Source organism: Capra hircus, chromosome 8 (assembly GCF_001704415.2).
Source record: "Capra hircus breed San Clemente chromosome 8, ASM170441v1, whole genome shotgun sequence".
Taxonomy (NCBI): Eukaryota; Metazoa; Chordata; class Mammalia; order Artiodactyla; family Bovidae; genus Capra; species Capra hircus.
Genome location: NC_030815.1, coordinates 40222073 through 40239527, shown reverse-complemented (window position 1 = coordinate 40239527; position 17455 = coordinate 40222073). Strand labels below are relative to the sequence as shown.

General features: G+C 38.4%; 1 protein-coding gene across 1 annotated transcript in view; it reads right to left on the bottom strand.

The window, feature by feature from the left end:
* Positions 1 to 17455, bottom strand: part of GLIS3 (GLIS family zinc finger 3) — a 495075-nt gene that overhangs the window by 305139 nt on the left and 172481 nt on the right. The window lies entirely within an intron of this gene.

The following is a 17455-nucleotide window of genomic DNA, read 5'->3' as shown; positions in this document are numbered from 1 at the left end:
TCATCTTATAAAAGATGAAATGATTGTATGTCAGGTAGCAGGGTCTTTCTATAACCAAATGAACAGAAAGAGTAGTGTCTCTTTTTAATTCTGCAGAACCTGACTGGCTATTTCCACAACTAGTATCATAGAGTTGTATGGTATTTTAAGTGGAATAATATTGAAGGGGAAAAGGAAGGGAAAGAATGATTCTTTTGAAGTTTCCAGGCCTAGAGAGCCATTCCGCTCACCCACTGTACTGCTGTACAGTTGTAATTAACACCAGTAAAAACTTCCGTGATGGATGGAATTTCATATGGTCTACATACACGGTATTACTCCAGGATCCTCTACTTGCAATACACCAGGGAGTATGCAAAATAAATGATGACTTAAGTTGCGCACTGTAGCTGTCCTAGTGGGGGTAGGAGCAGGAACTAGGACTGGGATCCCCACAAAAGAGCAGAATGTGAAATGGAATAAACATAACTCACAGTAGCTTTGTGGAAGGCTGTGGTGGATTGGAAAGAGTTCTGGTCAAGGAGTCTGTGTCCTGGTTTACAATCTAGTACTTACCAGTAGTAAAACTTCAGTAAACTCACAGGGGCTGCTCTGCTCCCTTGTTCAAAAATGGAAATGAAAATTGCAACTATCTTTTCTAGCTGTAAGGATTATTGTGAGAATCCTATGAGATTATGCCCAGGACACTGCTCTGTAAACCTGACTTAAGAAATGGAAAAGGTTATTATCTTGGGTTGAGTTCAGCTTCCCAACAGTCTGTCTCAAACCATGAAAACGTTTTTTCCTTGGGGCTCCAAAGTATTCTCCAAGTATAGCTGTTCTACTTAACTTTCTTCTGTCATGAGCATAGTGGGATTTTTATTATTCCATAAAAACCATACATGGCCATTTTCATTTGTCAGTGCCTATTATTACTGCCTCTAGTCATTCTATAAAATATCTCCAAATCCAGTCTTGACTTAAAAAGTCTCATGGGTAGAACAGGTTAGATAAACAATCAGTGTGTTATATTTTGAAAATTATTCTTCTAGGATAATACATGTAACTACTGATAATTATACCTATGATTTTCCTGATGAGCTAGAAAGTTGTTTGTTTTAAAATTGCTTTCAATTAGCTGATTTCAAAAAAGCTTAATTTTACAAGCAGTGCTGGTTTGGCATAGTTGCAGTTCTCAAGCTTCTCTGGCTTTTCTTATTGAAGTTAAGTAGTGATGGGAAGAGGCCTTTCCTGTTAATGAGTTATTTACATCTGGTGTCGTCTCTACGGTGGTGGCTCTAGTGGTAAAGAACCCGCCTGCCAGTGCAGGAGACATAAGAGACACAGGTTCGATCCCTGGGTTGGGAAGAGCCCCTGGAGTAGGAAATGGCACCCCACTCCAGTATTCTGGCCTGGAGAATCCCATGGTCACAGGAGCCTGGTAGGCTACAGTCCACTGGGTCACAAAGAGTTGGACATGAGTGAAGTGACTTAGCACGTTATCTAGTGTCATCATGGACACAAACAGTGCACCCTTTCAACAGTTTATTCTAAATGGAAGAGTGAAATGGGCTTCACTTTTAGAATCAAGAGGATTACAAGAACATCACAAGAACACAGTGAAGTTGCAAATTTGGACCTCTAAATTTCTGTATATTTTCAGTACTATGGTTTCACTATGGATACGAAAATTGAGAAGTTTAACACTGAAAGGGATCATTCTCACCTAAGACTAGAATTCTGACTTAAAATATCATACTAGATCTGCTCTAGATACTTCCCCATCAGAGGATACATTCTAGATATAGCCATTCTTCTAGAACAGGGAACCAACCTTCCATTTCTATCAATATTTCTATAAGGAAAGGCAATTCCAGGTTAACTAGGTACTTGGAACAATTTACATCCCTTCCTACTACAATCCTGAAAGCATTTCTTCATCTAGTCATCAGAAGTTGCAGAGGCCATGGCTGGAGTCTTTGGTGAAGCCAGAGAAGAAGAGGTTCTGCTAGCTTTCACTTGGAAATGCCAAGTGAAGATTCTTTAAGCCAAGTATTTGTGTTTCAGGCAGTGGCGATAGCCTCAAAATAACTGCCCTATCTTCACATGAATAAGGCAGGTAAATTCAGGCTTCCCTAGCTCAGTGGATCTCAATCTGCAGCCACTTTGCCCCTCAGGAGACATACGCAATGCTTAGAGACGTTTCTGTCACTACCAGGGATAAAAGGGGTGCCACTGGCATTTGATGTGTAGAGGCCAGGGATACAGCTAAACATCCTACAATGTTCAAGACAGCTCCTCTTCAACAAAGAGTCATCTGGTCCACAAAGTCCACAGTGTATGATGATGAGGCCCTGCCCTAACCTCGTATAAGAAAGTCCCTAGAAGAGATATAAATTCTATAAAATATAGACTTAATTTTATTAAATATCACTGGTTTTAAGCAATGAATATGGTTTCATGGTCACTAGATGGGAATACAAACACAGATTTTAAGCACTGTTACAACCTCTATTTTCTCTTTGCTCTCACTTTGAATAACTCTGCACAGAAAGAAAAACCAAAGTGAATGAGTAGATGCCAGAAAATGGGGGCAGATGGAAGGAAACGGAAGGGAAAAATAAACATTAAAAAATTCCTTTCCTTTCTGTGGATATAGACATGACATAATATCTCAGGCAAACAAAAGAGGCATCCTGTTGGAGCCAACAAAGTTTTATTGCCATAGACATGAACATCATAAAATTTTCCAAAAGCTAAAATGTAAGGTTTTGTTCCCTAGCTATCATAATCCACAGTAAACAAACTCAATACATGGTACACAAAAGGTTTTTCATCAAGCTGTTTTTAGAGTAAGAAGAAATGTAGTTGTATGATCTTAAAATCATTTCCATAGACTCACAGTGCTTTCATGGCAGAATGCTTCAAGAACAGAATGCCTGAGCCCTTTCATACGATCTACACATTCAGAACATGAACCCAAGTATAATGCCTGAGAGCCTCAAACCCACAGCCATTTCATATTGCTCCCTATCAACATTATGGAGATATTGGTGGAGCTGGCTGTCTAAGCAAAAATCTATGAGAACATGAATTCTGGAGCACAAGCTACCATCAAATTCACTGAGAGATTAATTTATTAAAAGACAGAATCTCACTATTGGAAAGGGAGAAAAAAATTACCAACTGTTTTTCGAATCCCCTCAACAAACATTGACCAAGAAGTCATCCAATCTGTTCCTGGATTCCTTGTCATCCCAATGACAGAACTGACTTAAGACTATTTCTTGAAGCTCACACATTGTTAAGTCCTGTATAAAGAAAGATATATGAATCCTATTATTAACAAGCCCCCACTTTCAAGAGCATAAGACTCTGATGGTAGAAACCCATCTCTTCTCTTGAAGCATGTCCTCCTTGTTTGCTGTCTGCCTATCTTCTGAGCTGGAGACATAAATACAGATACATCAGTGGTAGCCAACTTAAAACAACCTCTTCAACCCTATCTTCTTGTCTTCAACAGCACCTTGAAATTCTCCTAGAAACACAGGAAATAGTCAGGGCAACACAACAAGGTGGGGCAAAGGAGATACAAGGTGTTTGGTAAAAAGGACTTGATTCATACTACTCACTTCTCCTTTCACTCAATCCATATGGGATTCAGGAGTGCAGACACCAATTTTTTCATGACTTTACTTCTTATTTCGACTTTCAATCAAGTCAGTCAATCTCATAACCTTGAATACTATCTATACACAGGTATCCCCCAAACTGTATCTGCCTTGACTTCCCTGATCTTAGACTCACCCTGGAACTCATACCACAGGCTCCTCAAACTTAACAAGTCTAAAACCAAACTCTGTTTTCTCCCAAACCTCCTACCATCAGTTCAAGGTAACTCCCATCCTCCCAGACTCCAAATCTTGGAGTCACTTCTGACACTTCTGTCTCCTACACCTCATATCCAATCTGTTGAGAAATTCAATTTATTATCCTGACTTCTACCATTGGAGATGAGCTGGAAGACCAGAGAGAAAGCTACTGCAGTGATCCCAGTTATGGAGGTTTGGTCTTCCTGCTTCTATTCCTTGTTCTTCCTCAACACACACTCCATACAGCATTCAACAATTACATCAAGATAAAAAATAAATCATATCATCCCTCTCCTCAAAACTATCCTTCCTCCAATTAAAATGAATAAATTTATAAAAATAAATAAAGATTCAAGGGAAAAAAAAAAATCCTTTCATGGCCCACAGGCCCTAAACAATCTAGATCCCATTTTCCCCCTGAATTCCTTTTCTCTTTCATCCTTGTTCATTTCTTTCCAGCCACCCTGGACTCCTTGATGTTTCTAGAAAACACCAGGTCAACACTACTGCCTCAAAGCCTTTCCACTTGCTGTTCTCTCAGTGTGAAACCTTCTTCCCCCAGGTATCTGCATCATTTACTGTCTTTCCCTCTAGACCTCCAAGAGGACAGGGAGTTTGGGGTCTGACCTGTTCACTGCTGTATCTCTGGGTCCTAGAAGATTGTTATGAAATAGTTGCTTAGTTGCTCAACAGTTGAATGAGTGAAATAGAAACAATCATCAGAAACCTTTTTGTCTTATACCTGAGGGTCACTTTTGGAAACCACACAGAGAGCACGCACACCTACAATCAGATGAATGACTCAGTCTTAAAATATAAACATAAATCAAATATGCAAAGATTTTTAAGTGAAAAAATTACACAGACAACCCTATGACATTTTCCATAGTAAAATAATTTTCTTTTATATTATGATTGTTTGAATTGTATATGATGTCTATGTTAGTAAAAATAAAAGATGAAACCAAATAATTTAGAAATGGTCAGTACAATGTTTTTTAGAAATGTACGCATTCTGTATTTAAGAATTCTAAATTTCCCCCATTCTAGACATTTTCAATTAAACCTATTCTAATCTTGGCTAAGTGAGAATCCAACTTCAAAATATCACTCCCAGGTACACCTGCTTGACAAGTGCAGCAGGGACCTGTCAAGACACTTGGCAGCACCATCCCTTCAGAACACAATAGGCTTTTTGGCTGGAGGGCAGCCGGGACCATTATTACTCCCTGATGGTAATTAGCAAGACAGTCCTCCAAGGAAATGTACAGTCAGACAACTGTTTTATGAAACTCCTCCTTGAAAATAAATCATTGACACTGCAAATGGTCAATATGTACTCTTAATTTTGAACTAAATTGCCCATTGATCTACCAAGATCTATGTTCCTGACCCTGTGGTCTAGTGAAATTCATTTTTCTGAAGTTCTGAATTCAAGAGAAGGGACAGTAACACAGCTGTTGATTCTGATTTACTACCTCAATGGAGAAAGCAATCAGAGTGATTTCTCCATTATCTGCTCAGAAGATATGGCTCCTCCTTGCCTAGTTCCATCATAAAGACCCCATTCCATGAGCATAGCACAAAACCAGCGTTAAAATCTAAAGATGATCTTCCCAGGACACACGATTGATAAAGATCAGGAAGACCCAGACAGCCCGAGCTGCTGGAGTCCTCACCAGCAGTGGGTCAATGCACTGAGTTGCTGGGGGAAATACTTGCTACAGGAACAACTAGAGATAATTGCTGCAAACTCAGTCCTTGCCTCAAAAACCTAAATACTTCCCACCTCAATTTATCATGTAATTTGGAACTTTCAGAAAAAAACAGCACCTGTCTCATACTTGTATCCCAGCACACCTCCCACCAACACGTTCAGCAAGTTTCAACAAATGCGGCTGCATCACTTGAGATGGGCCAAAAGGTCAGGGCCCTGAAACTTTGTCAGCTTGACTATCTAAAGCCACTGGAAAGCACTCCATGTGTTTCAGAGAGCAGGTAGACACTTCACTACACAAAAGCAGCTTTGTTTCTGTATATGTGACGCTGCCTAATTAGAATCAATGATTTTTTTTTTAATTGTTGTTCTTGATAAGCTTGTTTGCCTAGCTTTGTTTTCCTAAAACACTTTGAACGTCTCTAGGAAGAGTAAATGTCGGCAGAACACTGAGACAGGCCTTGAACCAGGGCTGTGGTATTGCATGATGTTTACAATTTGTCATCCTTGGGGGTAATTTTGCGAGCTTAAACACACGAAAGGCCCTATTATAAAGAGCCAGGCAGTTTCATTTTGTTTGAATATATTTATGGAAATGGACCAAAAGTATCCATAGAGGCACACTGTCATTTTTTCCTTTCGTGTGTGCCAGTTCATGACCAAAAGCAAGCATTCAGAGAAGAGAAGAGCATTTATGACCACACTGTGTGTATCAAATAAGTTATTTTATGAACAGATGGGGAATATTGCATTTCAGGGTCTTAGTAAAATAGCCCTTCACACCACATTTCTGTTCAAAATGGTGTATCTCTCTGTGATTCATTTATGACCTTGCCCTTGATAATGAGCAGATCTCCCTCAAGGGTGAGTGCCTGTGGGACATAAAGACATCACACATCCTCATGACTTAGAAAGATGATGAGCAGTGGGGAATTATGCACCAAGAACATGTAATTTGGACAAGGTGGGAAAAACTGAGTAATTCACTTGAGATAACAAAAGTTTTCCCAGCAGTGGTGACTGTATGGCAATGGAATCCTTGGAGAGTAAATAAGAAAAAAAGGGTTGGGCTGGGAACGATTTAGTAAGTTGAAAAGCAAGTTATAGAAGCCAGCACTGATAAGAAAAAAGAAATGATCTTTTACAAAACTGCTCTGATGAGACAGGTTGGCTGTTAAGAACTCAAAGATCAGGACTTGAATGTTGCTGTTCTTCAAAGGGATACAGAGAGCATGGATAAGTTAGGGGTGAAGAAGGAGAGGGATGTCTAGTTCCCTGCTGCAGATACAGTGTTCTGTGTTTAATGTCCTCCTGTGCACACATAAGGACCACACTTCCCAGCCTCCCTTGCAGTTAGCTGGGGGGTCATGTGATTGAGTTTGGGCAATGGGATACAGGAAGAAGTGAAACATGTCCTCTGTAGATCTGGCTTCCAAAACTTCTGCGCAATTCTTAGCATGTTCTTTCACCGTAGACTCAGATTTCAGAACTATTAGGTAGAAGGATGCTGAGTCACTGTACAATCACGAGGAGCAAGGTGTATTATATAGAACATGCACCAGAAATAAACCTTTATTGTACCAAGCCACTGAGATTTGGGACTGTCTATTGCAGAAGTTAGATTATCTTAATATATTCCAGTAACACTTCCTTGCTATCATTTGCTTTTCAAATATCATACTCTTGCTAAAGAGAATCACTCATCTCATTTTTAAACAAAATTATTTCAGAGGCCTTCAAGAGAAATGGAAAAAAATAATTTGCTTTCAGATCAGAACATAGGATACCTAAGGAAAAAAATGGCTGGCAACATTTTCTGAGGTGCTTGAAGGAACAAACTGTCCTTTTCTTTCCTAAAAGTTAACTTAGAGACTTTATTTGCTTATTTTTAACTTATTAGGGAAATTTTCAAATCTTCTCACAAGCAGAAACAATAGAATAATAATAACCTTCATGTATCCATCACCTGACTCCAAAAATATACACATGTACACACACATATATGTATACACATATATATCCACATATACACTCAGATATAAATAAATAGATAAGTTGATTGCTTGGTATGTAGATAGATATGTATGTATATATATTTGAGAACTACTATATATTATTCTAATCATTGAGCCAGGTGCTATGGGTAGGACTTGAATACATATCTGAATACATATCTTTGAATACATAGTTATAAAGAAGAGAATATATGAGCCTGAGACTCACAAATTACTTCACTCTGAGGGCTACCGTGAAGATTAAAGTAATCCAGTAACTCAGAATTTGTAACACAAATTTTCTTTCCCTTTTCATTTCTCTGAAGGAGTTTCTAAGGGAGAGGTTTAACACTTTCTTCCTAGTGAAAATAGTAGCTGCCCCTTGGGAAGCCAGTGTACTGAATCTTTTCTCAGTCATTCACCATTTATACATATGAATTTTATTTTTGATGAAGTTCTTTCCCAAAAGCAAGCCTTGACTAGATGGAAGGGAAAAATAAGGAGCAAAAGCATGGGTCCCTAAGGCAGCATGGAAATCTGGAGGGAAAGAGACAGTAAGAGCCACCCCACATGGAATGGAAGACAGATTTCCGTCTCAGAATTTTGCTTAAGGTGGGGGTCCCCCATTTTCCCTTCATTACAACTGCTCTTCCACCCCCAAATCCATTCTCTTGGCTAACAAAGCACCATTTGGTGGCTTCACACTAGAAACTGGGACTGGGAATGGAAGACAGAAGTGGCAGAAAACAGTTTGCTGCTGCTGCTAAGTCACTTCAGTCGTGTCCGACTCTGTGCGACCCCATAGACGGCAGCCCATCAGGCTCCCCCGTCCCCGGGATTCTCCAGGCAAGAACACTGGAGTGGGTTGCCATTTCCTTCTCCAATGCATGAAAGTGAAAAGTGAATAGTTGTAGCAATATTTCTCCTTTGATGAGCCTACCAGGACCAACATCCATGCCCCAGCTTAAAAATTATAGCTTTAAAAAAAAAAAAAAAAAAAGCTTGCTTTAAAAAGAGAGAGAAAAGAAATTGTTCTGCACAAGCCTGTTCTGCACAAGTTTTGCACAAGCTTGGTAATTTTAAGAACAAGATCAGTGAGATGCTCTATCTGCAATACTCTGAACATCTAAGTCTACTGATGCTGGCTCCAGGCTGGCTCTCTGGTCACACAGGCAAATGGCCTGACCTTGGGAGACTCAAGCCCCAGAAGAGGTGAGTGCCTCTCGTGTAAAGGAAGCTCAAGTAACAAAAGGCCATGCTCCCCTTTCACTCGGCCTTCCCCAGTTTAGAGAGGCATGAAGACCTAAGGTGTTCCAGATTGAATCGCCAGGAATGGGTGCTATTTTGATGAGAACTGCCTTAATGTGCATTCCTCTAACCATCGCAAACATTTAGCTCTGCTCTGTATTTAATGCAGTCTGAGCAGAAAAAATTCCGAAGCAAATCTTAGTAGTCAGAAGGTGGAGGGAAGTTGGGAAAGGGCTGACAAGCTAAACATGATGGTACCAGTCCAACCAAAGTGCTTAACAGTACTTTATTCTCTTTACAGATTATAAAAGGAAATTATTTAACAAATGGAAGGCTACTCATACCCAAGATAATGTATACAGTCTCTGTCCATATCTGTCACTCTACATAACTTATCAAATAGCCTTTGGTCCTTAGTCTTCCTCAGGTTTTTTTTTTTTTTCCTTTAAAGTCCACCACAGAAAATAGTTTTATGTTTGTCTCCATATATCAGTTTCTCCAGCTGATCACTTGGCAAAAGAAAAATTTGTGTCTCATATTAGAACTAATAAGATAAGTTTCAATGAAGAAAGAAACTATAAACTTTACAAGAAAATGAGATGGGTTGGGGGAAGTCAAAGTTTCATTTCACATGCACTAAAGCAGAGTGCTTCATACCTTAGGGATGCTGCTTTTAAAGATTTTTGTTTTAACCAATTTTGCATTTGTATTAACAGGTGTGTAATTTCTTCTAGTTTTCAAAATATTACCCGTGTTTGATAGTAAAAGTCCTTTGTTATTAGTTCAAAGTAAGTTTCAAGCCTCCCTTCCCATTCCTACCTAGTCTGGGGCCATCGAACTACCTACGAATTGTTTCTTTCCTGGACTCTTTGACCCCCGAGTTATCACATATTGTGGTGCTCCACTCGAATGGCTTCCTTCCTTTTCTCTGCAAGAATCACTGTCTTCTTTCAAGATGCAGTCACCTTCTTTAAGACTAGATATAGTTGGAAGCTTCTTTCCCTGTTTTCCCATTAAAACAACTTACATAGACCTATATCAGAGCCCTTGTTTTAATTGCTGTGTAAATAACTATTTTCATAGCTGTCACCTCTCCTTAAAAGAATATCCCATTATTTCAGTACTTACCCACTCCCGGCTTCCAGAACAGGGCATGGTACACGGCTTGTACTAAGTGATCCAGTGAATGAACGAGCATGCACTGATTGGGTGGACACATCGGTGCATATACTATTTGGGTAGGACAGCTATACATCCTGGTTCTCCCAGGACAAGCCTGGTTTATACCAATATTTCAGGGAAAGAGAATCGCTTTCACACTCAAAAATGTCCCAGTTTGAATAATAAACTATATGCTCACACTAAGTTCAATTACTCATGCACATTGCCCTGTCTGCCCAGAACTAGGTCATCTCATTTTCCAGTTTCTCAATAACTTTTCAAATTAATCATCTTTAATTCTTAAAAATTCAAAAGTATTAGTTGTTCTCTGTACTCAAATCTAGGATCCATGACCCAAGAAAATAAAACTAGTGTGCTGCAAAATAAGAACACACTGGTTTCATTCCATTTTCTCATCAAATTTCTATCTAAACCAACCTCGGATACAAGTGATGACACCTAACCAAATCAACAAATCTCCTCTCTGGTTGAGGCTGTCCATAGTTGGAGTAAATGGAAAATAGGGCTCACCCAGGTTTTGTGTTTGCCAGCCACATATCCACTGCCCAAGATTACAACATTCATTGTCTTATTGATAGTACACAAGCCCTGATTCAGTAATTACAACAGAAACTAATAAATCTGCCCAGAAAAAAAAAAATCTCTTTTCCACATCATTCTACCCAAAGTTTGAACAAAACACTTTTGAAACACCAAAGAGAATCAGGACACTTCTTTTATGGAAACATAACTGTGTCTTTCACTCTACATACTTGAATTGTATTTGGACTCAAAGATATCAACACAACCACTCAAAGCAAAGGTAATCAAGAAATATTCCAAAGGTCCCAAAAGACATGTCTAAAAAATTGCCAAACTAATTTTTCACACTGAAACTAAGAAAAACACGTTTTAAAATCTACATATGAATAAACCTCAAAAGATCTGAAATATATTCCCTTAATTGGATCACTTAGGAAAAGATAATCATAATTTTTTCTAATTTTAAAAACAGTATTTCAGAGCATGAAATTAGAGGAAAACCACAAAACAAATATGAACTAAAAGGAACATTAACCACAATGTAGTTAATGATTTTGCTTAATGAGGATAAAGCCTCAAATATTTAGCCTCTTAAAGTTTCTCTCATTATCTATCGCTTTTCATTAATACTAGAAGTGCAGGGCAAAGAAACATAAATCATGACTTGCTATGAAATGTTTGCCAAATCTGCTATGAATTTATTTTCAGGACAAAGTTCATGAAAGGCCAGTTCCCCAGGTAAAATGGATTAAATGCCTTCCAAAGGAAAATAAAATCAAACCACTACCAAATGGAAGGTTTCTAAATTGTGTCTGGGGATGTAAAATCCAATTTGACAGAAGCCTTATCAACTGTGGTCAATGCCCCATCTGATGAGAATTTCTGTGGTTTTGTTCTTACCTATACTAATGGGTTTGTAGTTTATGGTGACATACATATGTCTACCTATGTTGGATATGCACATACACAGACAAATATGGTGGTATCTCTTTCTTATGTAAACTTGATGGGAAATAATTCTGTGATTTAGTTGTATCTTTTTAAATCATTGAGTTTGCATTAAATGTTTGACAGACTGATGCCTTGTGGGATACGATTTGGAAACTATCCTCTCTCTGATCTTTACCAGATGTTTCACTGGTGATATTTCGGCCTCAAGAGACAAAGAGGATATTAATGCTAATTTCATTTATTTAATCATATCAGGCAGATTTGCTAAAAGGAAAAATTCAATATTTTGGTAATTTACCAACTCTTCAGAAACATCCATAGTAGCAAAAATGTTCTGAAGATCATTTTATATTAAAAGCAGAAAGGCTGCATGCATGGTAGTTGGAAGGGAAAACACTCTATCTTACCTTTAGAAATGGGAATAATGTGACAAATCTCGAAGTTTCACTCTTAACTCAAGAGACAAAGAGGTGGCAATGACATTCATTACTCAGCACAGTCTCATCCCAATCTTTAACTGACTATTAATTGTAGAGAGAGAATGCTCTGAATATGAAACGGACACTCAGTTGAAAGCCTTCTGCCACTACCAGAGCTACTCTGTAATCTTATCTCGTCTTGAATTTTATTCCAAGGGAACACGAGAGTACCCTAATCATTGTCAGGGCATTGATGATACCGAAAATGTACTTTCTATTAAACAGTGCCTCCCTACACCTTACCTGAGACGACAGGGTAGGCTTTCACCTCTCGAGTTCAATGTCAGAATGTGGAAGCTTTTAGAACACTGATTCTCCCTTCTGTACTTTAGAATCACCTGGAAAGCTACATCCCCAACCAATTACATCACAGACTCTGGAGCTAGGATCAAGGTATGGGTATTTCATAAATCTTTTCAGGCAATTCCAATGTCAGTCAAGGTGGAAAATCATCTCCTTGGAATATGTAGACAATGGCCAAACAACTTAGTCTAGAAAAATCACTTAATTTTCCTAGGTTTTTTCCTCCTCATCTTAAAAACTTATGTATGGAACAGAGTTAGATTGTTATACTCATTGATTTTCTTTTCTTTTTAGATAAAAATTTATATTTATAGTTGTAAAATATTTCAAATGAGCAGCAACACATAGAGAATACTATAAGATACCTATGACACCTGTATTACCACCACCAAGCTAAAATAATTTTAATAGTTTGCCATCTTTGTTTCATTTCTGTCATTCTTTGGATAAAAGATAAAGCAAAATCCCTACATCCCAGATATTCTTATTTCTTTTGTCTCAAGAAGTATCCACTATCCTAAAGTTATCCTGCCTACATGATTTTATTGTATTTTGTATTACATATTAATTAATTATGTATCTATGTATCTACAACAACTATATAATACTGCTTAGCATATGTTTTGGAGAAGGCAATGGCACCCCACTCCAGTACTCTTGCCTGGAAAATCCCAGGGGCGGAGGAGCCTGGTAGGCTGCAGTCCATGGGGTCGCTAAGAGTTGGACACGACTGACGCGACTTAGCAGCAGCAGAAGCAGCAGCAGCATATGTTTAAATATACATAAATTGTATTACATTGTATATTCCCTCTTGCATATAATTGTTTCATTTAATATTGTTATCTATTTATCCATGTTATCTATCAATATATAGATATATCAGTTTATACACAGCACATTAATTTTCAATTTCTTCATAATATTTCATTAGGAATAAACCACAGTTTACTGATATACCTTATTTATGGACAGATAAGTCATTTATAATTTTTTTAAAAGAAAGGTATAATAAAAACCTCTTGGTATGTCTTCCTGACACCAAAAGTTGCTCCAGGGAAGACACTTGGAGTTTTGTTATACATTCTCAACTTCATGTTAGCTAAATAGTCACAGTTTTTTTCCCAAAATTGGTTAGACTAATTTACTCTCACTAGTAATGTTAAAACATTCCCTTCTCCATATTCTCCAACATGTGACACTATGAAAATTTATTAACTGTTGCCAATATGAAGATTATGGTGTGATAACTAATAGTTATGCTTAGATGATACTTTTCTGAGGTTCCTTCTGTTCAGTTAATTTGTGGTCACCACATCAATGCTAAATCTTATCGAAATAATAAAGGATGTGCGGGGAAGAAGCCTTCTTCCACATTTTACAATGAACTTACTTTTCCTCAAGAAATGTCTTACATGGCTAAAGCTGGCTCATGAACCCATAAATCGGGCCATAAAAGAGGAATGGGGACATGGCCCCAGCTCTGTATTTATTTTCTTGTATTCCATAATCCAATGTTACTTAAAAAGCAAATGACCCAATAGTCAAGCCAAAGCAAATACTGAGAATTTTGCCAGGCAAAATGCCTGTGGAGAAATGAGTCAATTCATACAAGATTCAAAGCTGTCTTTGGTCAGTGACATTTTCGTGAAAATCTGTGGGTGGGTAAAAGTTTTGCAAAATTCCTTTTTGCTATTGGATAAAATTCATCCAGGAAAAATAAGCAAAATTTAAGTGGTGACCCACATTCCCCCTAATTCCCTTATTAACACTCCCTAACCTCCCAGCACAACTGCTTTCTATTGTGTACAAAGGCCAGGATCAGTGTTTCTGATCCTGGCAGTGGAACTCTGCCCCTCTGCTCACTTTGCTCTGATCAGATAGGCTTTCTCATGATAAGTACTAGCAGACAGAGTGTACCTGGCCTCATTCAGAGCACATCTTCCTGGGAATGCTATCTAGGTGTTGCACACTCTTCAATTTAATGGCAAAAAGACCTGCTATGGTAAAAACATTCTCAGTGAGCACTCTGTTGGAACACTTAATGTAGCTATCATTAGGGATGGTTAGTGTACATCTATGGGCTTCCCTGGTAGCTCAGCTGGTAAAGAATCCGCCTGCAATGCAGGAAACCCCAGTTGGATTCCTGAGTTGGGAAGATCCCCTGGAGAAAGGACAGGCTACCCACTCCAGGATTCCTGGGCTTCCTTGGAGGCTCAGATGGTAAAGAAGCCGCTTGCAATACAGGAGCCCTGGGTTCCAATCCTGGGTTGGGAAGATCCCCTGGAAGAGGGCATGGTAACCTGCACCAGTATTCTTGCCTGGAGAATCCCCCTGGACAGAGAAGCCTGACAGGCTACCGTCCATGGTGCTGCAAAGAGTCGGACACGACTGAGCGACTAAGCACAGCACACAGTGTACATCTATAGTTTTGGGTTATACTTTATGTTGTCCTTTAATGAACATGAAACAGGGATTTGGGAAAGAAACTAATTACAAGGCTTCATTACTTGCTCTGAGTTGAGAATTTGAAACCTTATCATCTCAGAAAAAAAAAATTTGAATTCAGTGAAGTTATACCTGGAAATGCTCAAAAGTTTTGATACTTCTGAGATTCATCAATGTTAAGGGTGGTCTAAGCTCATGAAGGTCTAAGGAGAATAATATCATGCCTACAAGTTGCTGTATTAGTAGACGAAAGTGAATGGATTCAGGTATTTTTCAATATAGTACTGACATATTCTGGTTTCTGATTTAACTGAGGTCTGTCTGTCTGCCTGCTAAGGCCTTTACCCCTCCAGCACTTTGCCATTGGCTGGGAATATCTTTGTAATCAAGGCTAAGATTGAAAAGAGAGCAGCTGGTTGACTTTCCAGAGAAGCAGTAAGAATGAAATCTACAGAAGGGTGGAGTTGTTTGGGTGGGAAAGAGAAAAGAAACCATTCTCTTCTTCCAGTAAGTTAACCAAGTAATAAATTAGCAATCCTCCCCCAGTTCTGCCACCTAAAGTTCTGAGTGATCTAAATCCCAGAGTTCTGGGTAAGGCTGAGGAGTTACAGTCAGAGACTCTGAGAATGTGTTCTCCCATGCATGAAATGGAATTTGGCATCAAGGGAGGACACCAGTGGTAGCCTCTTACTGTAAGCAGGCTGTCACTGAATAGCCCTTTCACACACCCTCCTTTTACCATGATTTCCAGAAGCTCATTGGGCTGCCTGTAGTCATGGTCACCAAACACAACTGGGTCATCACATCTTTCCTGGGTCAATAAGCTAAGTGAGAGAAAATGATGACTAACTCTAACTGTGGTCCACAGAAAATTAATAGCAGTTAAACATAAGTAAAACAAAAGTGGACTAGGCCTTTTAATTTAAATTACTCCTAGTCTTTGCAGCATGTGACACAGCCATAAAAACCCAAAGATCACTTCATGTCTCCAAAAGAAGAACGTGGTCATTTTACTTGGCAAAGATTTTGAGCTTTGAATCAACTACCATCAGTTTCTAAAAAAGTGAGAGATGAAACAGATGAGTTTTAATAGTTCTTTCTGTTTGGATTCTGAGAGTGTAAAGACTGGTTTTGCAAAAGGCAGAAAAATGCATCTTTTTCAGATGTGCATCCACATTACACACAATATGTCTTCTCTCCATGGGCTACAACTTGAGAGGATTACTAAACTTTCAGAGCAAAATTATTTGCTACCAGTTAACTATAACCTTACAAATCAAGCAGATGACATGTAGCATCATAACAGTTTTCAGAAGACAGAATGTTCATGATATGTATGTTTTATAAGAAAATGGATGTCTCCCTGCTAAAAATATATAGTCCCAAGATGAGAGCTACAACATTAGTCAGCCTCTAAGAAACCCTGTACTAATACATTTGCACTATAACATGTAATTTAATGTTTTGTGGGCCTTGATCTGATATGCTATTAAATCAAGCAATCTAAATTTTGAAAAGATTTCATCTAGCAGTGGGGAGTAGGCAGACCAGGGGAGAGAGAGTAATCATTTCCCATACCCATCTTGAATAATATCATGAAAACCTATGTAGATGCCTACAAACATTCACCTCTCAGCTTATTCTTTCATTGAAGCATTTCTATTTTTAATAGTCATCATGCACTTTAGCAAAAGTCAACTTTACAAAGTTATATGTTTTTTCAAAATCTGGGAACAGTGGGAAAATAGGGAAATCCAATTGCACAAAAATTAATTTTGCAATGCAAAAAAAAATTTGGGGGGGATAATTCAAGCCTTTATGTTTATTTCAGTAAAGCCAAATCCAGCAAACTATTTTCAGCCAGGATTAGTCAGAACTAAAAGGTTGGACTGTTTTCCTTCAGAGACTGAATGTCTCTCTTGCCTGCAACAGGCCAGTGTGTTCCAAACAGAGTAAATGGAATTGCCTTCAATTGCTTGTCTCTTTCTGGCATTTTTAATGGAGAACCTTACTGACAGTAAGGTTTTGTTGGCTGGAATGCAATTATTATTTTCAGTCATATAACCTGGCATTCTTACAATGTATCAGCTTCAAGTTTTCCTTAAGAAAAATCATAACATGGGGCATACTGTAATGACAAGAAATGCAATTTCATTCCTCCAGAAATTCTTAAAACCTTTTCAAAAGTACCTACTGGACAGTGAAAAAAGTTCTTCTAATACTTGCCTTACAACTACCACCTGTTTGGTTTGTTTTTACATGAATCCGACAACTTGGCTAATCTGTAATCAAATATTAACATGGCAAACACGGGCCAGATTCTTTATTATCAAGACATACTACAAAAAGAAGGGACTCTTGCTACAGGGCCACCATCTAAATAAGTTCCTTTTCAAAATCATACATATATATTTATTTCAAACATTAAGTGACCTGCAGCATATTCAATATCCAGGAAATACGTACAATTCTCAGATTTTCGACTCTAAAAGAAATATTCTTGTCCATCTGGACTAACATAAAACACATGATCTTCTTTTTCCAAGAGTTAAGCGAGCTGTCTGAGATTGTGCAAAGCCATGCTGTGATCCCAACTGTGATGTCCGGCTTGTAAACCCAGAGGGTTTCTGTTAGGTGTGAAATGATTGTGCAACCTTTTAAGAGTCATATTAGTCAAAAATAGTAAATTTTGCAAAGAAACAGAGATAGTTCCAGGATTGATGCTGTGAAAAGGGGAGATGGGGAGAAAGACACCATGCCAAC